General features: G+C 33.3%; 1 long non-coding RNA gene across 1 annotated transcript in view; it reads left to right on the plus strand.

Moving 5' to 3' along the window:
• LOC139840226 (uncharacterized) overlaps positions 1-26203 on the plus strand; it is a 50960-nt gene extending 24757 nt beyond the window's left edge. The window contains exon 4 of the long non-coding RNA XR_011757283.1: positions 26057-26203. This is a non-coding gene — a long non-coding RNA (uncharacterized lncRNA). The remainder of the gene's footprint in view (positions 1-26056) is intronic.
• Positions 26204-26514: the final 311 nt, after the last annotated feature.

A 26514-nucleotide genomic window follows, 5' to 3' on the forward strand; every position in this document is an offset into this window, starting at 1 on the left:
CCACCCGGGGAAGGCAAATGTGGTAGCCGATGCCTTGAGCAGGAAGGACAGAGAACCCATTCGAGTAAAATCTATGAATATAATGATTCATAATAACCTTACTACTCAAATAAAGGAGGCGCAACAAGGAGTTTTAAAAGAGGGAAATTTAAAGGATGAAATACCCAAAGGATCGGAGAAGCATCTTAATATTCGGGAAGACGGAACCCGGTATAGGGCTGAAAGGATTTGGGTACCAAAATTTGGAGATATGAGAGAAATGGTACTTAGAGAAGCTCATAAAACTAGATACTCAATACATCCTGGAACGGGGAAGATGTACAAGGATCTCAAGAAACATTTTTGGTGGCCGGGTATGAAAGCCGATGTTGCTAAATACGTAGGAGAATGTTTGACGTGTTCTAAGGTCAAAGCTGAACATCAGAAACCATCAGGTCTACTACAACAACCTGAAATCCCGGAATGGAAATGGGAAAACATTATCATGGATTTCATTACTAAATTGCCAAGGACTGCAAGTGGTTATGATACTATTTGGGTAATAGTTGATCGTCTCACCAAGTCAGCACACTTCCTGCCAATAAGAGAAGATGACAAGATGGAGAAGTTAGCACGACTGTATTTGAAGGAAGTCGTCTCCAGACATGGAATACCAATTTCTATTATCTCTGATAGGGATGGCAGATTTATTTCAAGATTCTGGCAGACATTACAGCAAGCATTAGGAACTCGTCTAGACATGAGTACTGCCTATCATCCACAAACTGATGGGCAGAGCGAAAGGACGATACAAACGCTTGAAGACATGCTACGAGCATGTGTTATTGATTTCGGAAACAGTTGGGATCGACATCTACCGTTAGCAGAATTTTCCTACAACAACAGCTACCATTCAAGCATTGAGATGGCGCCGTTTGAAGCACTTTATGGTAGAAAGTGCAGGTCTCCAATTTGTTGGAGTGAAGTGGGGGATAGACAGATTACGGGTCCGGAGATTATACAAGAAACTACCGAGAAGATCATCCAAATTCAACAACGGTTGAAAACCGCCCAAAGTCGACAAAAGAGCTACGCTGACATTAAAAGAAAAGATATAGAATTTGAAATTGGAGAGATGGTCATGCTTAAAGTTGCACCTTGGAAAGGCGTTGTTCGATTTGGTAAAAGAGGGAAATTAAATCCAAGGTATATTGGACCATTCAAGATTATTGATCGTGTCGGACCAGTAGCTTACCGACTTGAGTTACCTCAACAACTCGCGGCTGTACATAACACTTTCCACGTCTCGAATTTGAAGAAATGTTTTGCTAAAGAAGATCTCACTATTCCGTTAGATGAAATCCAAATCAACGAAAAACTTCAATTCATCGAAGAACCCGTCGAAATAATGGATCGTGAGGTTAAAAGACTTAAGCAAAACAAGATACCAATTGTTAAGGTTCGATGGAATGCTCGTAGAGGACCCGAGTTCACTTGGGAGCGTGAAGATCAGATGAAGAAGAAATACCCGCATCTATTTCCAGAAGATTCGTCAACACCTTCAACAGCTTAAAATTTCGGGACGAAATTTATTTAACGGGTAGGTACTGTAGTGACCCGAACTTTTCCATGTTTATATATATTAATTGAGATTGATATTTACATGATTAAATGTTTCCAACATGTTAAGCAATCAAACTTGTTAAGACTTGATTAATTGAAATATGTTTCATATAGACAATTGACCACCCAAGTTGACCGGTGATTCACGAACGTTAAAACTTGTAAAAACTATATGATGACATATATATGGATATATATATATATATAGTTAACATGATACTATGATAAGTAAACATATCATTAAGTATATTAACAATGAACTACATATGTAAAAACAAGACTACTAACTTAATGATTTTTAAATGAGACATATATGTAACGATTATCGTTGTAAAGACATTTAATGTATATATATCATATTAAGAGATATTCATACATGATAATATCATGATAATATAATAATTTAAAATCTCATTTGATATTATAAACATTGGGTTAACAACATTTAACAAGATCGTTAACCTAAAGGTTTCAAAACAACACTTACATGTAACGACTAACGATGACTTAACGACTCAGTTAAAATGTATATACATGTAGTGTTTTAATATGTATTTATAAACTTTTGAAAGACTTCAATACACTTATCAAAATACTTCTACTTAACAAAAATGCTTACAATTACATCCTCGTTCAGTTTCATCAACAATTCTACTCGTATGCACCCGTATTCGTACTCGTACAATACACAGCTTTTAGATGTATGTACTATTGGTATATACACTCCAATGATCAGCTCTTAGCAGCCCATGTGAGTTACCTAACACATGTGGGAACCATCTTTTGGCAACTAGCATGAAATATCTCATAAAATTACAAAAATATGAGTAATCATTCATGACTTATTTACATGAAAACAAAATTACATATCCTTTATATCTATTCCATACACCAACGACCAAAAACACCTAAAAACACTTTTATTCTTCAATTTTCTTCATCTAATTGATCTCTCTCAAGTTCTATCTTCAAGTTCTATCTTCAAGTTCTAAGTGTTCTTCATAAATTCTACAAGTTCTAGTTACATAAAATCAAGAATACTTTCAAGTTTGCTAGCTGACTTCCAATCTTGTAAGGTGATCATCCAACCTCAAGAAATCTTTGTTTCTTACAGTAGGTTATCATTCTAATACAACGTAATAATCATATTCAAACTTTGGTTCAATTTCTATAACTATAACAATCTTATTTCAAGTGATGATCTTACTTGAACTTGTTTTCGTGTCATGATTCTGCTTCAAGAACTTCGAGCCATCCAAAGATTCGTTGAAGCTAGATCCATTTTTCTCTTTTCCAGTAGGTTTATCCAAGGAACTTAAGGTAGTAATGATGTTCATAACATCATTCGATTCATACATATAAAGCTATCTTATTCGAAGGTTTAAACTTGTAATCACTAGAACATAGTTTAGTTAATTCTAAACTTGTTCGCAAACAAAAGTTAATCCTTCTAACTTGACTTTTAAAATCAACTAAACACATGTTCTATATCTATATGATATGCTAATTTAATGATTTAAAACCTGGAAACACGAAAAACACCGCAAAACCGGATTTACGCCGTCGTAGTAACACCGCGAGCTGTTTTGGGTTAGTTAATTAAAAATTATGATAAACTTTGATTTAAAAGTTGTTATTCTGAGAAAATGATTTTTATTATGAACATGAAACTATATCCAAAAATTATGGTTAAACTCAAAGTGGAAGTATGTTTTTTCTAAAATGGTCATCTAGACGTCGTTCTTTCGACTGAAATGACTACCTTTACAAAAACGACTTGTAACTTATTTTTTCAACTATAAACCTATACTTTTATGTTTAGATTCATAAAATAGAGTTCAATATTAAACCATAGCAATTTTATTCACTCAAAACGGATTTAAAATGAAGAAGTTATGGGTAAAACAAGATTGGATAATTTTTCTCATTTTAGCTACGTGAAAATTGGTAACAAATCTATTTCAACCATAACTTAATCAACTTGTATTGTATATTATGTAATCTTGAGATACCATAGACACATATACAATGTTTCGACCTATCATGTCGACACATCTATATATATTTCAGAGCAACCATAGACACTCTATATGTGAATGTTGGAGTTAGCTATACAGGGTTGAGGTTGATTCCAAAATATATATAGTTTGAGTTGTGATCAATACTGAGATACGTATACACTGGGTCGTGGATTGATTCAAGATAATATTTATCGATTTATTTCTGTACATCTAACTGTGGACAACTAGTTGTAGGTTACTAACGAGGACAGCTGACTTAATAAACTTAAAACATCAAAATATATTAAAAGTGTTGTAAATATATTTTGAACATACTTTGATATATATGTATATATTGTTATAGGTTCGTGAATCAACCAGTGGCCAAGTCTTACTTCCCAACGAAGTAAAAATCTGTGAAAGTGAGTTATAGTCCCACTTTTAAAATCTAATATTTTTGGGATGAGAATACATGCAGGTTTTATAAATGATTTACAAAATAGACACAAGTACATGAAACTACATTCTATGGTTGAATTATCGAAATCGAATATGCCCCTTTTTATTAAGTCTGGTAATCTAAGAATTAGGGAACAGACACCCTAATTGACGCGAATCCTAAAGATAGATCTATTGGGCCTAACAAACCCCATCCAAAGTACCGGATGCTTTAGTACTTCAAAATTTATATCATATCCGAAGGGTGTCCCGGAATGATGGGGATATTCTTATATATGCATCTTGTTAATGTCGGTTACCAGGTGTTCACCATATGAATGATTTTTATCTCTATGTATGGGATGTGTATTGAAATATGAAATCTTGTGGTCTATTATTATGATTTGATATATATAGGTTAAACCTATAACTCACCAACCTTTTTGTTGACGTTTTAAGCATGTTTATTCTCAGGTGATTATTAAGAGCTTCCGCTGTCGCATACTTAAATAAGGACGAGATTTGGAGTCCATGCTTGTATGATATTGTGTAAAAACTGCATTCAAGAAACTTATTTTGTTGTAATATATTTGTATTGTAAACCATTATGTAATGGTTGTGTGTAAACAGGATATTTTAGATTATCATTATTTGATAATCTACGTAAAGCTTTTTAAACCTTTATTGATGAAATAAAGGTTATGGTTTGTTTTAAAATGAATGCAGTCTTTGAAAAACGTCTCATATAGAGGTCAAAACCTCGCAACGAAATCAATTAATATGGAACGTTTTTAATCAATAAGAACGGGACATTTCACCGTGATCGCCAAAAGAGTTATGCCGATCTTAAACGTAAAGACTTTGAATTCAATGTTGGCGACCGTGTAATGTTAAAGGTTGCACCTTGGAAAGGTGTGATCCGTTTTGGAAAACGTGGAAAGTTGAACCCGCGATACATTGGTCCTTTTGAAATCTTGGAACGTGTTGGACCCGTTGCTTACCGTTTGGATCTACCAGCACAATTGAGCTCAGTTCATCCTACCTTCCATGTGTCAAACTTGAAGAAGTGTCTTGCTGCACCTGAACTTATCATACCACTTGAAGAACTTACAATTGATGACAAACTCCACTTTGTAGAAGAACCAGTTGAGATTATGGATCATGAGATCAAAACTTTGAAACGCAACAAGATTTCGATTGTACGAGTACGATGGAATGCCAAACGAGGACCTGAGTTTACTTGGGAACGAGAGGATCAAATGATGCGGAAGTATCCTCACCTTTTTCCGACACCTCCATCTACCTCAGCTTAAAATTTCGGGACGAAATTTTCTTTAACAGGTGGGTAATGTAACGACCCTGGATTTTTCAACGTTTATTTATTAATAATTATTATTGTTAATACTTGTGATTTAACGAATGTATGTATTACATTTACTTGTTACCATGATTGATCATACTTGGTTTAATGAATGTGTTGTTTATATACATTTACTTGTTATCGCGATTAACTTTTGAATGCCCAAAATGTCTTTGTGACTGATAATGCTAAAAACGAACATATATTTCATAGCATTATTCCTCAAGAAAGACAAGCTTTTAGTTGCAATTGTTCTATTTACAAGTGATATTCGTTTAAATAATAAAAGGTGAAGACAAAAGACAGATTCGACGAATTGAAGACGCAAACGACCAAAAAGCTCAAAAGTACAAAAGACAATCAAAGAGGTTCCAATTATTGATAAGAAACGTCTCGAAATTACAAGAGTACAAGATTCAAAACGCAAAGTACAAGATATTAAATTGTACGCAAGGACGTTCGAAAATCCGGAACCGGGATCAGAGTCAACTCTCAACGCTCGACGCAACGGACTAAAAATTACAAGTCAACTATGCACATAAATATAATATAATATTTAAATAATTCTTATAATTATTTATATATTATAATAAATAATAAAAACCGTCGGCAAGAAAGACTCCAAAGGGACTGAGCTGTAATTTCATTCTCCGCGACTCGCGGAGTTTAAAGGCAAAAATGCCGCGAGTCGCGGAGCCCCAAAAATCGAAAATCCCTATAAAGCTCGCGCATTCTGATCGTAAAAATTCACCAAATATATATCTCTCTCTCTCAATATATCGTATATATTTATATTTATATTTTAATTTTAATTTTAATTTTAATTATAATTCTAATAATAAGGGTATGTTAGCGAATGTTGTAAGGGTGTAAGTCGAAATTCTGTCCGTGTAACGCTACGCTATTTTTAATCATTGTAAGTTATGTTCAACCTTTTTACATTAATGTCTCGTAGCTAAGTTATTATTATGCTTATTTAATCCAAAGTAATCATGATGTTGGGCTAATTACTAAAATTGGGTAATTGGGCTTTGTACCATAATTGGGGTTTGGACAAAAGAACGACACTTGTGGAAATTAGATTATGGGCTATTAATGGGCTTTATATTTGTTTAACTAAATGATAGTTTGTTAATGTTAATATAAAGATTTACAATTGGGCGTCCCTATAAATTACCATATACACTCGATCGGACACGATGGGCGGGGTATTTATATGTACGAATAATCGTTCATTTAACCGGACACGGAAATGGATTAATAGTTAATAAACTTGTTGAAACAGGGGTGAATTACATTCAAGGGTAATTGGTGTAATTGTTAACAAAGTAGTAAAACCTTGGTTTACACGCAGTTGATAACCTGGTGTATTCATTAAACAAAGTATTAAAACCTTGTTACAATTCGAATCCCCAATTAGTTGGAATATTTAACTTCGGGTATAATAATAATTTGACGAGGACACTCGCACTTTATATTTATGACTGATGGACTGTTATGGACAAAAACCAGACGGACATATTAAATAATCCAGGACAAAGGACAATTAACCCATGGGCATAAAACTAAAATCAACACGTCAAACATCATGATTACGGAAGTTTAAATAAGCATAATTCTTTTATTTCATATTTAATTTCCTTTATTTTATATTTAATTGCACTTCTAATTATCGCATTTTTATTGTTATTGTATTTAATTGCACTTTTAATTATCGTCCTTTTTAATTATCGCAAGTTTATTTTATCGCACTTTTATTATTCGCAATTTCATTATCGTTATTTATTTTACGCTTTAAATTAAGTCTTTTATTTATTTAATATTTTACATTAGGTTTTAACTGCGACTAAAGTTTTAAAATCGACAAACCGGTCATTAAACGGTAAAAACCCCCCTTTATAATAATAATATTACTTATATATATGTATTTGTATTTTTATAAAAGTAAACTAATATAGCGTTAAGCTTTGTTTAAAGATTTCCCTGTGGAACGAACCGGACTTACTAAAAACTACACTACTGTACGATTAGGTACACTGCCTATAAGTGTTGTAGCAAGGTTTAAGTATATCCATTCTCTAAATAAATAAATATCTTGTGTAAAATTATATCGTATTTAATAGTGTTTCGTTGTAAACTTCAATAGTATTTTATACCCCTTAGCTTTGACATCAAGTATTTTTGGCGCCGCTGCCGGGGAACTTTCTAAACGCCGGAAGCGCAACGCTAATAAAAAAAAAAAATTTAGTTTACTTCTATTAAAAGTCGCTTTTGTAAAAATACGTTTTAAATATTCGAAAATATAAAAAGAAAAACAAAAATATAAGTATTTTTAAGATTTTGTTAAATATTTAAGTTTTATAAGTTTCTTTATTTTTATTTTAGTTTATAAAAATATAAGTTTTATTTAAATATCTTTTATTTATATAAAAACAGAAAACAGAAAATAAAAAAAATAAATAAATAAAAACGCGTCGAATTTAATAAGCTGTCATCTGAATTTCTGAACCCCGCGACTCGCGGGGTTTTCTGCATTAATTACCGCGACTCGCGGAGATGCTCTGACACGCGAACAGGAAGCCCTAATCCTGCATTCATTACGGATTATTATTAATTATTATTATTATTAACCCTAATTATTATTATTATTATAATTAATTTTATTTTAACTTTTACTTTTTATTTAATTTATGTATTTAGTATTAATTAGTTTTATTAAATTGTAAAATTAGTAGTTTTATTAAATAAATAATATAAAAATAATATTTTTATAAAAATTGTAATTTTTACAACTTTTTGTATATTTTTATATTTTGTCCCTTTTTAATCGTTTTAGCGTAATATTTGTATTTTTAGCTCATATTTAATTTTAAACTTAGTTTTTGCTATAGTTATTTTTACTCCTAGATTTTTAGGCTTTGCCGTAGAATTCCTTAAGTGCTTTTTCTTTAGACTAAGATTTAGGTGCTTTAGAATTTTGCGACGCCTTTTTAAGTTTTAGTTTCTTTTTAAGTTATTTCCATTTGGGATATAGTTTTTCCTGTAAGCTTTAATATTTTTAGACACCTTTTACTATGTATCAATTATCATTCCAATTAGTAATATCAATTTGCGATTATAATTTTAAGTTAGTTGTAGTAATAAGGTTAGGTTAGTCAAGTATTTTTAATTTTTTATAAGTTTCTTTTATTTTTCCGTCACCTTTTATTTTTCAACCATTTTTCTTTTTCGACCTTTTGCGACGAACTCTTTTTCTCTCTTATTTCTCGCCATTCTAGTTTTTAGGACTTAGAATTTTTTCTACTTCTTATCTAAATTTTCTTAAAATTACGAAAATTTATTTTAAGTGGTTAAATTGATAGACATCAAAATTTTCTGGTTCGTAGTAATAGTTGAATTTGTACGTGGACCGGGTTATTAGAGCCAAACAGTCCTCAATTATATTGAGACCAAACGAATCCTGCCCCTCTGCTGCATCTTTTGGCTATTCAAAACGTGGGCAAAATCAGAAAAGTCTATTGGTTGGATAACTTATTATAATTTTTCTTTCCTTTTAAAAACTAATAGGATATTCAGTGAATGCACCGAACAAGACGTTCACCACCTTTTGTACGTTCACCACCTGTAACTAGATCAAGACATTTAGCAAATATAACCGCCGTTGATTTTTCTTTAGAATCGTCATCCAGTCGACCAAGTACTTCAGTTCAAATTTCCGATAATCCATTTTTTGAACCCGACCTCACAATTGAGAATCCGGAGAATATTCAGGAACGGTTCGTAGATCCTGAACCATTAAACTTTCCTCCGGAACCACCAATCATTCAAACAGAGATTGTTGAGGAACGAACCATTAAATCAGAATCATCTAGTGATACCGATTCAACAAATTCAATTATGGAGAATCTGGAACCTTTAAGTATGGAAGACCGAATGAGAGCTAAACGCACTGGCCAAGGTCACGCAATTACTCATCCAGACATTAATGCGCCAGATTATGAAATCAAAGGACAAATTCTCCACATGGTGACTAATCAATGCCAATTTAGTGGTGCGCCGAAGGAAGATCCTAATGAACATTTACGTACCTTTAATAGAATCTGCACACTATTTAAAATCCGAGAAGTGGAGGATGAACAGATATATCTCATGTTATTTCCCTGGACTTTAAAGGGAGAAGCCAAAGATTGGTTGGAATCGTTACCTGAGGGGGCGATTGATACATGGGACGTTTTAGTTGACAAATTTCTTAAACAATTCTTTCCTGCATCTAAAGCCGTAAGACTTCAAGCAGAAATTGTTACATTCACACAGAAGCCAAATGAAACTCTATATGAGGCGTGGACTAGATATGGAAAGTTATTAAGAGGATGTCCGCAACATGGTTTAGACACCTGTCAAATAGTACAAATATTCTACCAAGGATGCGACATCACTACAAGGAAAGACATAGATATAGCAGCTGGTGGTTCTATTATGAAGAAAACCGAAACTGATGCTTACAAAATTATTGATAACACTGCTTCCCACTCACATGAGTGGCACCAAGAAAAAGATATCATTAGATCATCTAAAGCAGCTAGAGCCGATTCTAGCCATGACTTAGATTCCATTTCCGCAAAGATAGATGCTGTGGAGAGACGAATGGAAAAGATGACTAAGGATATTCACTCAATACAAATTAGTTGTGAGCAGTGTGGAGGACCACATTTGACAAAAGATTGTCTCAGTATTGAATTAACAATGAAACAAAGAGAGAATATTTCATACATAAACCAAAGGCCTGGAAATAATTATCAGAATAATTATCAACCGCCAAGACCAATTTACAATCAAAACCAGAATTATAACTGAAATATTCCATACAACAACCAACAAGGTCCTAGCAATCAACAAGTATCCAATAATACTTATAATCAGCAAAGACCTAATTTTTAAAACAAACCACCACAACAAACTGATGATAAAAAGCCGAATTTAGAAGATATGATGACGAAGCTAGTTGAAACTCAAACGCAGTTTTTCACATCTCAAAAACAAACCAATGAACAAAATGCTCAAGCATTTAGAAATCAACAAGCTTCTATTCAAAATCTGGAACAAGAAGTAAGTAACCTAGCAAGGTTAATAGGTGAAATAAAACCGGGAAGTCTACCTAGTGATACAAATGCTAACCCCCGGAATGAAACAGCTAAAGCTATTACCACAAGAAGTGGCACAACACTTAAACCACCTGAAATACCTGTAACTTCTGATGAAACTATTCCTACTCCACAAGAACCACAACCTGATCAAGATAAGGAAAAAGAACCGGTAGTTGAAAAGGTTAATGAAGATAACACAGTTAAGGATAAACCTTATGTTAAACCATACCAACCACCACTTCCTTACCCGAGTAAAATGAAGAAAGAGAAACTTGAAGCCGAGCAATCCAAATTCTTGGATATGTTTAAACAGATAAATGTAAATCTTCCTTTCATTAATGTGATTTCAGGAATGCCTAGATATGCTAAATTCTTGAAAGATCTAATCTCAAATAGAAAGAAAATGGAAGAACTCTCGGCTGTTACTATGAATGCTAATTGTTCAGCAGTGCTGTTGAATAAAATACCAGAAAAACTATCTGATCCAGGAAGTTTCACAATTCCATGTTTTCTGGGTAGTCTTAGTTCAATAGAAGCATTGGCAGACTTAGGTGCTAGTATAAATCTAATGCCGTATTCACTATACGCTAAACTAGACCTTGGAGAATTAAAACCAACCAGAATAAGCATACAACTAGCCGATAGATCAATAAAATATCCTAGAGGGATAATGGAGAACATGCTAGTTAAAGTTGGTAATTTAGTATTTCCAGTAGATTTTGTTGTTTTGGACATGGAAGAAGATTCTCAAGTTCCTCTCATATTAGGAAGACCATTCTTAAACACGGCTAAAGCAATGATAGACGTGTTCGGTAAGAAACTGACCCTAAGTATAGAGGATGAGAGTGTTACCTTTTCAGTTGATAGAGCAATGCAACAACCACAATCTGCAGATGATACATGTTATTATATTCAAACTATAGATGCACATGCAGAATTATTAGAAGAATTTCCAGAATTACAAGGAACAGGAGAATGTTCTTTAGGAGAAGGTAATGAACCAATTGATGAAGCTGAAATGTTAGCTACACTTATAGCTAATGGATATGAACCAACAACAGAAGAAATTCAAATGCTAAAAGAAGAAGATAGATATCGATATAAATCATCGATAGAAGAACCTCCGAAATTAGAGTTAAAGCCACTTCCAAACCATTTGGAATACGCTTATTTACATGGTGAATCTGAATTACCTGTAATAATATCGTCTTCTCTTACTGAAAATGAGAAATCACAACTCATTTCTGTGTTGAAAGCTCATAAACCAGCCATTGCATGGAAGATTCATGATATTAAAGGAATAAGTCCTTCGTATTGCACACATAAAATCTTTATGGAAGAAGGTCATAAAACGTATGTGCAACGCCAACGAAGACTAAATCCTAATATGCAAGATGTAGTTAAGAAAGAGATTATTAAACTGCTAGATGCAGGTTTAATTTGTCCAATCTCTGATAGTCCATGGGTAAGCCCAGTTCAATGCGTGCCTAAGAAGGGTGGCATGACTGTCATTACAAATGAGAAAAATGAGCTTATTCCTACTAGGACTGTAACAGGATGGCGTGTATGTATTGATTATAGAAAATTAAATGACGCCACCAGAAAAGATCACTTTCCCTTACCTTTCATAGATCAAATGTTGGAAAGATTAGCCGGAAATAGTTACTATTGTTTTCTAGATGGATTTTCCGGATATTTTCAAATTCCAATAGCACCCGAAGATCAAGAGAAAACCACATTCACGTGCCCTTATGGTACTTTTGCTTACAAACGCATGCCATTTGGACTTTGCAACGCCCCTGCAACCTTTCAAAGGTGTATGATGGTGATTTTTCACGACATGATAGAAGAATGCATGGAAGTATTCATGGATGACTTTTCAGTCTTCGGTGATACATTTAAATCATGTCTAGTTAATCTGGAACGAATGCTAATTAGATGCGAAAAATCAAATCTAGTACTTAATTGGGAGAAATGCCATTTCATGGTTAAAGAAGGCATCGTTCTTGGACATAAAATTTCAAAAGAAGGAATTGAAGTGGATAGAGCTAAAGTAGATGTAATTGCTAAACTTCCACATCCCACCAATGTTAGAGGAGTTAGGAGTTTTCTAGGGCATGCCGGTTTTTACCGACGTTTCATAAAAGATTTTTCTAAAATTGCCACTCCTATGAATAAACTCCTAGAAAAGGATGCTCCATTCATCTTTTCAGATGAGTGTATCAAATCTTTTAATATTCTTAAAGAGAAAATCACTAATGCGCCGATCATGATAACACCAAATTGGAATCTACCATTTGAACTAATGTGCTATGCAAGTGATTTTGCAATGGGAGCCGTTTTAGGACAAAGGATTGAAAAACGATTTCAACCTATATATTATGCTAGTAAGACATTACAAGGAGCACAAACGAACTATACAACTACTGAAAAAGAACTCCTTGCTATTGTCTTTGCTTTTGACAAATTTCGATCATATCTCGTTCTAGCAAAAATGGTGGTCTATACCGACCATTCTGCTCTTAGATACCTATTTTCAAAACAAGATGCTAAACCAAGATTAATCCGTTGGATCTTACTCTTACAAGAGTTTGATATTGAAATCCGAGATAAAAGAGGAGCAGAAAATCTCGCCGCTGATCATCTTTCTCGTCTTGAAAATCCCGAATTAGAAGTTCTAAATGAATCAGCCATACAAGACAACTTTCCTGATGAATATCTATTGAAGATAGATTATAATGAAATCCCATGGTTTGCAGATTATGCAAACTACTTAGTTTGTGGATTCCTTGAAAAAGGATTATCGTACCAAAGACGAAAGAAATTCTTCAGTGATATAAAACACTATTTCTGGGAAGATCCACATCTGTTTAAAAGTTGTCCCGATGGAATAATACGCCGATGTGTATTTGGAGATGAAGCTAGTAAAATTTTAAACCATTGTCACACAGGACCAACAGGAGGGCATTATGGGCCTCAACTAACAGCAAGAAAAGTTTATGATGCTGGATTCTATTGGCCTACAATTTACAAAGACGCACATCTTCTTTGCAAATCCTGTGATGCATGTTAAAGGGCCGGAAAAATAAGTCAACGTGATGAAATGCCACAAAATGTCATCCAAGTATGTGAAGTATTTGACATTTGGGGTATTGACTTTATGGGTCCATTTCCAAAATCTCATAATAATCTATATATACTCGTAGCCATTGATTATGTATCTAAATGGGCGGAAGCACAAGCTCTCCCAACTAACGATGCACGAGTTGTAGTCAACTTTTTAAAACGTCTTTTTGCAAGGTTTGGAACACCGAAAGCTTTAATAAGTGATCGGGGTACTCATTTCTGTAATAATCAACTTGAGAAAGTTCTTAAAAGATATGGAGTAACTCATAAAATCTCCACCGCATATCATCCACAAACAAGTGGACAAGTTGAAAATACCAACCGAGCTTTAAAACGTATTCTAGAGAAAACCGTAGGATCAAATCCGAAGGAATGGTCCATTAAATTGGATGATGCACTCTGGGCTTTTAGAACAGCCTACAAAACTCCAATTGGAACCACACCTTTTAGACTTGTTTATGGAAAAGCATGTCATCTTTCAGTAGAAATTGAACACAAAGCATTTTGGGCTTTGAAGACATGTAATCTTGATTTACATGAAGCCGGACGTCTACGATTAAGTCAACTAAACGAATTAGAAGAATTAAGACATGAAGCATACGAAAATTCGTTAATCTATAAAGAAAGAACGAAGAAATGGCATGATAAAAGAATCAGAAGTTCAAAAGAATTTAAAGAAGGAGACAGAGTTCTTCTTTTCAATTCACGATTCAAGCTATTTCCTGGAAAATTGAAATCAAGATGGTCTGGACCATTCATAGTCAAAAGAGTTTTCCCATACGGAACGATAGAATTGATAAATTCAAATGGGATTGAATTTAAAGTTAATGGTCACAGAGTTAAACATTACATACATGGTCCGATGGAAGTCGACAATGAAGTTAATCATAATTTCGACACCACAGCTAACTAAGTGTGGGGAGAATCAAGTCTTTAAAGGATAATATGTATTTCTGTTAGAGTTAGATTGTCTGTTTTCATGTAGTTCTCGAAAATGGAACCCGAATGGTCTTTCCCTAGCAGACCCTAAAGAACTAGTCTTCTCCCCCCATTCTGAATTTTTATTTTTTTTTAGGTTTTTACGAAATGAAGACTGCCTGTGAACTAAACCATGGTCTAATGCTACACGCTTTGATCACTAAACGTAATAATGACACACTTCCGAGTGAAATAGTATCAGTAATCAGAGAAAGATTGGACGGAGTAAGAAAAGAATCCAGATGCGAAGATAATAAGTCACAATTTGGTAAAGGAAAATCAAAATCCGCAGCGAAAAGAAGAGCATGACACCTAGAAAGATGTCACAAATGCGGAAAATGGTCACATGGAGGTAAATGTTCAAATAATCAAACCTATTCAAATACCGAATTTGTTACTTTATGCAGAGACGGACCGTTCATATGTTTAGAAGAAAAGACACTGAATGTTTGAGGTTACGCCTATGTAGCCATGGAAAACCAATTAAACCGACTATCTTATGAATGGGATAGATCATATAACTAAGAATACTATCTCACAGGTAAGTCTGTACAGTTTTTTTTGTTTTTATTTTTATTTTTAACCTTTTGATAATAAACGCTAATTTGTTCGCTATAAAGTATTAAATTGGTATTGAATAAAATTAGGTTTGGCGACCGAAATTATTGATATCATTCAAAAATTTATTACATCACTGCGAAATTTAACGTTTATTCTTAAGGTATAAATATCTTTAATTAATCAACCCAAAATATTTCAAAAATTCGTCATGAGTTAAATTAGGTCTTGGAACCGAAATTACTTTACCGAAAAGAGGGGCGCATATTTTTGATAATATTTGATTGATTAAAGTGGGATAAAAAGACAAAAAGATTTTTAATTTTATTTTTACCATGTTTTTAAAATTAATATTTAAATCTTAAATTAATATTGTAAACTTTATAAAAACAATATTTTTAAAATTGTAAATATTTGAAAAATTAATATAAGTTTGGTGTGAATTTATAATGTGAATTTTTAAAATTAAGTTTGGTATGAATTTTTAAAAATATGAATTTTTAATTTTATGCATTTCAAATTTTAAGTTTGGTGTGAATTTTTAATTTTATATTTAAGTTGTGTGAATTTAAAAACAAAAATTTACTTTGTCTCATTAAGTTAAAAATATGATTTTTAAAATTCGTCGTAAGTTGAAGACTAGGTCTTTGAACCGAAATTGCTTTACCCGAGGGAGGGACGAGAACTTTTATTATCATTATTTTTAATCTTATTGAATTAAAGTATGCCAAAAACATTAAAAAAAACCCAAAAATCTTTACTTTTAAAAACCGCGCTTTGATTTGACAAATTTTAAAATTTTGTCGAGGGACAGACTAGGACAACGATCCGAAACGCCCTCGCTCCTAAAGGAAAACAAAATTTTTAAAATTTAATTAATTATAAGTTTTATAAAGCATAAGGTTTTATATAAAAAAAAAAAAAAAAAAAAAAGCTGAAAACACTGTTGCCGGCACCCCATGCGATCGCATGGGGTTTACACACCAACCTCATGCGATCGCATGAGGCTGGAAAACTGGCCAGATCAAAAACTCTCAGCGAGTCTGTTCTTCACCACAACACACACACATACACCCGAAACTCACCCAAAAATTCACCAATTTTCGCCATTTTTCCACCGTAATTCGTCATTTTTCTTGCTCTAATCATGCCTAGATTCTCATTCTTCAGCAAATTGGTAAAAATTACACTCCTAAACTCTATAAATTCCTAGTTTTTGTGATAATTACCAATTTTTTACCTAATGCAATTTTGTTAATTTCTAGTGTAATTAGTGTTAAATTGTTAGTATTTTATGCATGTATAACCTAGATTGATGCTATTTAACATGATTTGAAGTCAAAAACTTCAAAATTTTTAGAAATCTAGGGTTTGTGTTCTTGAGCAATTTGGGGCTTTTTGATATAAACAGGTTATGGCCGATTTTTGTCATGAATTATTGCTAAATTGAGTAGTGTAACATGTTTAGATAGTTAAATAATCCAAACAATGATCCTAAACATGATTTTTGGAGATTAAAGTGGACTTTTTAAGTCCAAAATTCATGAACTTGATTAATTTGATATATTTACCATTTGAGACTTGTTTAATTATTAATAATGAATATTTTGACATGTTATTTGAGTTAAATGCTTATGAATTTTGTATACATTTTCATATGTGCTTATTTGAAAAGTGTAGAATTGTGAAAAATTGTGAAGATGTGTATAAGTTTAATTTTGATTTAACATGTTATAGTGATTGTTTTAAGTTGTTATTTTGCTAACACTAATGCATATTTGGATGCACAATTTTTGTGTTTAATGTGTTTTACAGAGAGCCGATACTGGAGGTTCAGGAGCATCATCATCTAGATGACTAGCACCAGCACAAGAACCACAGCCAGAAATGCAACACGAACAAGAACCACAACAGGAACAACAACAGCCTGATCAGCACATACCTTATTATGATCCGGTACAGTTTGTTGATGAATTCATAGTATTCCCAATGAGGCCGCCAGTAGAATTCCCAACGATTCCTGAGCACACTCTACATCCTAATCTGAGATTTGATAGAAGATGGAGAGATTACGAGACATATCAAAGGAACAAATTCAAATTGGTAACAAAAAATGTAGAGGTGCCAAGGGTAATTGATTGGGCCCCTTTGGAAACGGTCCATCTAGCTGACCGTGTTAGACAGCTTTTAGTTCAAAGGTATGGCAGTTCTTCTTTTACAGATTGGGAACGTCTTTTCACCATTCGTAGACCTGTATATAAGGAATGGTGTGTTGAGTTGATGAGTACTGTATCACTTGATACAAATATAGTTAGGATAGATGATAGAAGATTTCTTAGGTTTATCCTTGGCGGTAGAATGTACAGAATGTCCATGCTGGACATGGCCAGGGCCTTACAGATATATACTCCTGGTGAGTTGCTATTACCCGATTGTACAAACTTGATTCATTATGGTGAACGGGTAGATAGTAACTTTGACACTGACGCCATTTGGAGACGTATGTCACATTTTGATGTTTTTACACGAGCAGGAGGACACTCCTATACACATATTGACAGAGCCGAGCTTCGTATTATTCATAGATTTTTGGCCAACTCGATTACACAAAGAGGTCATAATAAAGAAAAAATTACCTTATATGATTTATTCTACCTAAAGTGTATTCGGGATCCTAGAAGCTTTGTCAATATCCCTTACTGTGTTGCTTTTTATTTATCTAAAATGGTAGAGGGAATGCAGGACGGGAGTATAATAGGAGGAGGTATTTTTGTTACTCTCATTGGAGAGTATTTAGGTGTTGATAGGAACCAAGGGGGTCCATTATAGATTTGAAGAGAACAGGTTGAGCCCTTAGGATTGAAAGTTTATGTGGGTGCTAAGGTATTGAAAAGTAGACGTAACCAGGCAGTACCCTATGAGGGATCTCATCCTCAGGTAGAGAGAGGCTCAGACGAGGAAATGGAGGAGGCGGAAGACATTAGGGATGTCTTTCGAGATGCTATTCTTGACGTCCACGTTCGTATAGATGAGGAAGCAATGACGAACGCGGCAAGACATAGTATGTATGAGCAGTGGAACTCCGAGCGAGTATACGAGGATTATAGGCGACGCCAACACGATAGCTGGTTAGTTCATCAGCACCAAATCATGAGCCAGCTATCATATCAGGTACCAAATAACTATGTACCTACTCGACCTGCTCATTTTCCGCCACATAGCCCCGATATCCCACCACCCTTTAACCGGTATGACTATGACCAAGCCTATCAGAACACCTATAACCAACAATGGAACCCACCCGATGAGATGAACTGGAACCCCTATCCAGACTGATTTAGTTCCAATTGGTTATTTTTATGATTTTTATGTTTTTATCTTTTGACTTTTTCATGTTTAAACTTATGTTATTGGATAAATTTGTGTAATTTTTATTATTTTATTATTATTGTGTACTAATATTTCATATTTAGAATTTGAAAGTAGGATATTAAGTCCCATTTCAAATTGCCTTGCATAATTATACTTGTATGTATGTATATTGTCGATTGTTCAAAACATGGTAAAACAGCGTATTTTCAAAGACTGGCATTAAGTTCAGCAAAAGCTACTAATTTTGACGACAAGATGACAAATAAATGTGATGTCACAACAGACGGAATGAACAAATGATGTGCACCATTTATCATTCAGTAAACAAACGCCAATATATTTGGAAACTTTGGTAAAAATTTAATCATTTTCACACTAATCACCCTCAATAATTTAAATTGTTACTGATTTCTTGCAAATGAGGGCATTGCAAAATCTTAAGTGTGGGAAGGGGTTAAATTCTTTCGGATTTTAAAATTTTTATCTTAAACACTTAGTTACCATTAAAAATACTAGTAAAGCAGTAGTTGTATTAGAATCTAGTGCTCTCTGATAAAAAAAAAGAACAGCCCTAGTCTTATATACTAACTACCCAATTCTAGTAAAATTTTTCAAAATTTTCAATTAAATGAACTCAAAATCATGTTTATACATATTTATGAACGATAAAACTAGGTGTTAACACCGAAATTATTGTTACCTCGGAAAGGACATAAATTGAGAAACAAACCAAAATGTTGAAATTCATTTAAAATGGAATAGAGGACGATAAAAAAAGAAAATAAAAGCCAAGTGTGGGAAAATTTACCAAGTTATCTTAAACATATGTCACATATATCTGTAACAAATAACTGAAAATACTTTTGCTTTGGACTAAACTAAACCATTTTACCCGATGAAAGAAAAGAAGAGATGGATCTACACGATGAATCAATTCCATCATTAAAAGGAAGTAAAGTCTTCCGAAAAAGACACGCGCTTCTTGATTTAGGTCAAGAAGTTGTCGTCCAGACCAGCTGTAGGTTGACGAAAAATCTAGAAAAGTCATCACTAAAATCAGCAGGAAATCCACGGACCTCAGCATTAAACAGGGTCGCCAAGTGGTCAGATTTATCCTAACCATGAGAAGGATTTATCTTGTACAATGGGGGGCACCATGCAAATTAGCTGGATAAGACTAATGAATCAGATCCCCAGAAAGGATAATCTCCTTAAAGATTAAAAATCAGCTTTTAAGACTGATATTACTCAATCCTAGAGATTGACCTTAAAGATTGAGAATTCAAACTCATGGAATTCAATGATATCTAAACTCGAGCTTGAACGAGAAAATATTTTGATCAAAATTATAAACCGATTTGTTTTCTAAAAACCCTATTTTCAATGCGTTCATTACCATTGAACGTAAAATCCTAGGAATTCACCTGGAATTCATTAGGTCACCTGAACTAAATCGGGTGTCAACCGTAAGAACGGTGGTTGCATAGTGGTCAAAGACAGGACCTTGTGCCATACCGAAAAATTATAAGGGTGAGCTTTACTATTGCTCCTACCAAGGATAGTAATTGCGTCCGACACGTTATAAACCATAATTAAAAGCATGTCAGGGGACATTGCCTTAACAGTTTCTTGTTCATCGCTTTCCTTTACAACCGGACGGTAGTTTATCGAAAGGTAATATACGGGACAAGTAAACTGGACGTGTTGCTTTTCAAATACAAGGTTAGCAAGTGGGTGACACAAAACAGCAAGTTTTGAGCTAAAATTTTCAATTCTGAAACCCACCAAACCCACAAAAATATTTTGCAAACACCGGTAAAGGGTTATTCCGGAAAACTTATCTAGGGTAAAAACTAGATTTTCAAAAGATCAAATGTTTTCATAAAGATCCAATTTCCTTAATGGATCTAAATTTTTATAGTCATATGGGACTGTAAACCATATCGTTACTACCATTGTTTATACCGCCGTATAGAAATCACTGATGTACAAAGTGTGAAGAATAAAGAAGTGATTCTAGTATTTCAAAACGATATTGCTTGAGGACAAGCAACGCTCAAGTGTGGGAATATTTGATAATGCTAAAAACGAACATATATTTCATAGCATTATTCCTCAAGAAAGACAAGCTTTTAGTTGCAATTGTTCTATTTACAAGTGATATTCGTTTAAATAATAAAAGGTGAAGACAAAAGACAGATTCGACGAATTGAAGACGCAAACGACCAAAAAGCTCAAAAGTACAAAAGACAATCAAAGAGGTTCCAATTATTGATAAGAAACGTCTCGAAATTACAAGAGTACAAGATTCAAAACGCAAAGTACAAGATATTAAATTGTACGCAAGGACGTTCAAAAATCCGGAACCGGGATCAGAGTCAACTCTCAACGCTCGACGCAACGGACTAAAAATTACAAGTCAACTATGCACATAAATATAATATAATATTTAAATAATTCTTATAATTATTTATATATTATAATAAATAATAAAAACCGTCGGCAAGAAAGACTCCAAAGGGACTGAGCTCTAATTTCATTCTCCGCGACTCGCGGAGTTTAAAGGCAAAAATGCCGCGAGTCGCGGAGCCCCAAAAATCGAAAATCCCTATAAAGCTCGCGCATTCTGATCGTAAAAATTCACCAAATATATATCTCTCTCTCTCAATATATCGTATATATTTATATTTATATTTTAATTTTAATTTTAATTTTAATTATAATTCTAATAATAAGGGTATGTTAGCGAATGTTGTAAGGGTGTAAGTCGAAATTATGTCCGTGTAACGCTACGCTATTTTTAATCATTGTAAGTTATGTTCAACCTTTTTACATTAATGTCTCGTAGCTAAGTTATTATTATGCTTATTTAATCCAAAGTAATCATGATGTTGGGCTAATTACTAAAATTGGGTAATTGGGCTTTGTACCATAATTGGGGTTTGGACAAAAGAACGACACTTGTGGAAATTAGATTATGGGCTATTAATGGGCTTTATATTTGTTTAACTAAATGATAGTTTGTTAATGTTAATATAAAGATTTACAATTGGGCGTCCCTATAAATTACCATATACACTCGATCGGACACGATGGGCGGGGTATTTATATGTACGAATAATCGTTCATTTAACCGGACACGGAAATGGATTAATAGTTAATAAACTTGTTGAAACAGGGGTGAATTACATTCAAGGGTAATTGGTGTAATTGTTAACAAAGTAGTAAAACCTTGGTTTACACGCAGTTGATAACCTGGTGTATTCATTAAACAAAGTATTAAAACCTTGTTACAATTCGAATCCCCAATTAGTTGGAATATTTAACTTCGGGTATAATAATAATTTGACGAGGACACTCGCACTTTATATTTATGACTGATGGACTGTTATGGACAAAAACCAGACGGACATATTAAATAATCCAGGACAAAGGACAATTAACCCATGGGCATAAAACTAAAATCAACACGTCAAACATCATGATTACGGAAGTTTAAATAAGCATAATTCTTTTATTTCATATTTAATTTCCTTTATTTTATATTTAATTGCACTTCTAATTATCGCATTTTTATTGTTATTGTATTTAATTGCACTTTTAATTATCGTCCTTTTTAATTATCGCAAGTTTATTTTATCGCACTTTTATTATTCGCAATTTCATTATCGTTATTTATTTTACGCTTTAAATTAAGTCTTTTATTTATTTAATATTTTACATTAGGTTTTAACTGCGACTAAAGTTTTAAAATCGACAAACCGGTCATTAAACGGTAAAAAACCCCCCTTTATAATAATAATATTACTTATATATATGTATTTGTATTTTTATAAAAGTAAACTAATATAGCGTTAAGCTTTGTTTAAAGATTTCCCTGTGGAACGAACCGGACTTACTAAAAACTACACTACTGTACGATTAGGTACACTGCCTATAAGTGTTGTAGCAAGGTTTAAGTATATCCATTCTCTAAATAAATAAATATCTTGTGTAAAATTATATCGTATTTAATAGTGTTTCGTTGTAAACTTCAATAGTATTTTATACCCCTTAGCTTTGACATCAGTGACACACGAAACTTCACGAATAATATTTTCAAGTATTATTTACATTCTTGATTAAGTTTATTAATCATTTTAATTAACTAAGGTTATTAGTTAGTTACTTGGGCTTTAATTGGATTTATTTGTTAAATACTTGAAATTGGGCTTGACTAGTGTAATGGACTCATGACTTTGGGCTTATAAGCCCACCCTACTTCCTATATGGACTTAACTAGCCCAACATTACATGTAAGTATTACTTTCAAGAGTAACTAGTTAGTTTAAGCACATGGAATCTAGTTAACATACAATCCCCATGCATACACCTCCATTAACCACCTTTTATGACTTTTACATGCTAGTAACCATTAAACCTTACCCTCCCTCCATTTTTCTGCTGGAAAACCGTAGGCCTAAGGCTCCCATATGGAGTGTTTTGTTTCATTTTACCTTATCACTTCATACTAGATTTCTCTCATTCAAAAACACACACACATACTTGCAACTCTTTTTCCTCTCTTTTCTCTCTAAACTTTGTAAGTAACTTGAGTTCTTCTCCTTCCTTTCCTCTTGTAAAACCGAACCAAAACACCCCTAAATCATCATCATCATTTGTTGTTTTGATACTTGTCTTTGTTAATTACTTGTTAGTTGTTGTTACTTTGTTACTTGTTATTAGTTACTTACTAGTTTCCAAGAATCAAACTCTTTAGTTTCATTCTTTATAATATCTTGAATTTTCAAGAACACAAGAACATAAACTTACTAGTTTATGATTCTACATTTATTATTTCAAAAGTTTGTAAGTTCATGTGTTGAATTCATACTTGTAGTTCTTGAAGTAAACTTAAGGTTTACTTTTCTTAAAGATCAAACTTTGGTTGAATCTTTAAAAGTATGAACAACCATGAACCTTTTACTTGTTTATTTAATTTATCACTTTATTCTTGCACTTTAAATTCATGTTTGTTGGTTATTATTGGTCAAGTGTTACTAGTTAACCTTGATCTCATTAATCTTGAACTTAAAGTTAACTTTAAAAGTTCAAGAACATATAAATGAAACTTTTTAATTATAACTTTGTACACTTATGTTAGATCTAGACTTTTGAGTCTTGGATCTTCAAGATCAAACTAAGAACTATGTTCTACAACTTAAGATCTTGATTTCATAAGTTCACTTTCAAGTTTGTAACTTATTATTAGTTTTAAAGTTCATGTATGTGTTAGATCTAAGACTTTGATGTAACTTTGGTTCATCAAACTTCATACAACTCTTAAGTGAGTTGTGCTTCATGTCTTAGACTTACACTTAGGTTATGATGGTCAAACCATGGTAAAGATGATGTAAACACATCAATGATTTGTACACTTGAAGCTATAGGCATCAAGGATGAGAACCATGATGAACATCAAGCACCAAACTCACCGGAACCCATTATTTTTCTGCTTTCTGCCTTCTACCTACTGTTTTCTGTAACAGACCAGTACACTGGGCTACTGTAACCTTGATTTTCAAATAGTTCTGTTCGAGTAGATAACTTTTCATATAGGACTCGTCTTAATCCGAGTTACGGTTTAGGATTTATGGCCCTCCGATCGTCACTATGTCCTTTTAACGTTGTGCAGAAATTTCTGACCTACTCGCACTTAGACCGTCGCCACGGTCAAACGAAGACGAGTTTGCTTCTTTAAATTTTACCACACTTAAAGGACTCATATACGGAGCCATGGCCACCGGTCTCACCTTATTTCAATAAGGGTAGAGGCCGTGGTGACTGACTGAAGTCAGCCTTTGTTTTAAACTACTTTCATAAACGAAACTTACTTTACGCCTTATGTTTGATGATGAATGATGATGACTCTTAAGACCTTATTTACATACTTTTAAACCATTTCAGACGATTTACTGACTTAGTACAATTTGACTTAGGTTGAGGACCCGTTTGGACGACCTTCATTACTTGCTTACTTTTCGAGTCATACTTTACCGCTACTTTATCATTGTGAGTTATAGCATTCCCTTTTTACTTTAACTTATTTTGGGAACTGAGAATGCATGCGCTTTTATATGTTTTACATACTAGGCACGAGTACTTAAACTTATATATGTGTGGGTTATACAATGGCAGAAACATTCCCTTTAGCTCGGTAACGTTTAGTCATTGGTTTTTGAACCGGTGAACGCGAATCTTAGATATGAATCCATAGGGTTTGACATCCCCACTCGGGCTAGTAGCGCTAGCATTTAATGAGTGTTTAATACTTCGTAAATATACGCACTTGCCAAGTGTACTTTCAGGGGGTATAAACGTTAAGTTAGTTACCAAGTGCCCACGGTTAACATATACTTTATCATACTGTTTTGAAACGCTCTTTGTAGCACTGAAATCTCATGGCCTACCTTACTTACTATTATACTTAAACTATAGCTCACCAACCTTTGTGTTGACATTTTTAAGCATGTTTTTCTCAGGTGCCTAAGGTTATTTGCTTCCGCTGTCGTGCTAAGTCTTGCCGTAGACACCCGCTGCTCTAGTGTTATCACCGCATGAACTACTTTATCTTGCATTCAAACTTTAATACATTTGAAACTATGTTTTGTAACGACCTAAGGGTCACATACATTTATTCATGCTTGCTATTCGTAGAAGCATACTATTGGTGTAAAACAATTGACGTCGATTATGACGTCATCTTTTTATCGTGAATGCAACTTCTTTTATTACAGCATATAGTACTTAACCTTGTAATGATCCTGTTATTGATGATTCGTACACGATGGTTTTGTACGGGGCATCACAACATATGTTCATCATGGTTGATCACTTGATTTGAAATAAAAACTTAAAATTAGTTGAAGAAAATATTGTAAACTTTCTGCTATTATAATTAGGTTGGTTATAAATTACAGATATATGGATATGTAAACTGACTGCTATGTTTATCTTTTGATGGATTGGTGTTATTAATCAGTATGCTTTGGTTAGTGGTTCCAACACTTCTTTTCACGTTACTATTTAAATGTTTACTTATGAATACCTTTCGGTGTTCGGTCTAAAAAAGTAGTTTATGAATATACGTATATATACTTTTATACGCATTTCTGCTGTTCTTTTTAGTTGTTAGCTTTCTGTTGCCATTAGCTTTTGCAAATGCTGATAAAAAAGGTTGTGCTCGTTTGTATTTTTGGAGCCTCAAAGAGGCTCTTATATTATATATGAAAGGTAAATATTTTAGGAGAACACCAACAATTGCACCAGCAGGTCTTAATCTTGAGTCCAGTAGCAAATGCAATAGAAAGTACAATAACGCGTGTAGTGCCAGCTATTGATTGCGAGTGCAGTAGACATGGTTTTCAAAAACAATAGTAGCTTTACTTATTAGTTGTACCCATCTAATAATCTCTTTATGTATCCTATTTTGTGTGTAGGTATTCCGCTGTTGAGAAACATAAACATTAAAAAACCCAGCAGCTCACACAGCTACTACTGTAACTGTCGTGCTGCTCCTTCAACTTTTCAATTGCTACAATGCACAATGTTATCTATGCTCACTTACTAAACTGCACTCGCACACACTGATACCTTAGTACGTTACCATTGCCAGCTTATTCAGAGCTATTTTGTACATAACATCGTGTATTGAATAACTTATATTCAAAAGACACCGCCGCAACGCGCGGTCTGAAAGTTATCTAGTTATTCATAATATAAAAATTCATAATATAATAATAATTCATAATAATTAATAATAATAATAATAATAATATAAATTCATAATCAATAACAAAATTAATAGTTAATAACTAATAATTAATAATTAATAATTAATACTAATAATAAATAACAATTAATAATAATACTAAAATACTCACCAATCTACTATTAA

This window comes from Rutidosis leptorrhynchoides, chromosome 4, assembly GCF_046630445.1.
Source record: "Rutidosis leptorrhynchoides isolate AG116_Rl617_1_P2 chromosome 4, CSIRO_AGI_Rlap_v1, whole genome shotgun sequence".
In the NCBI taxonomy this organism is placed as follows: domain Eukaryota; kingdom Viridiplantae; phylum Streptophyta; class Magnoliopsida; order Asterales; family Asteraceae; genus Rutidosis; species Rutidosis leptorrhynchoides.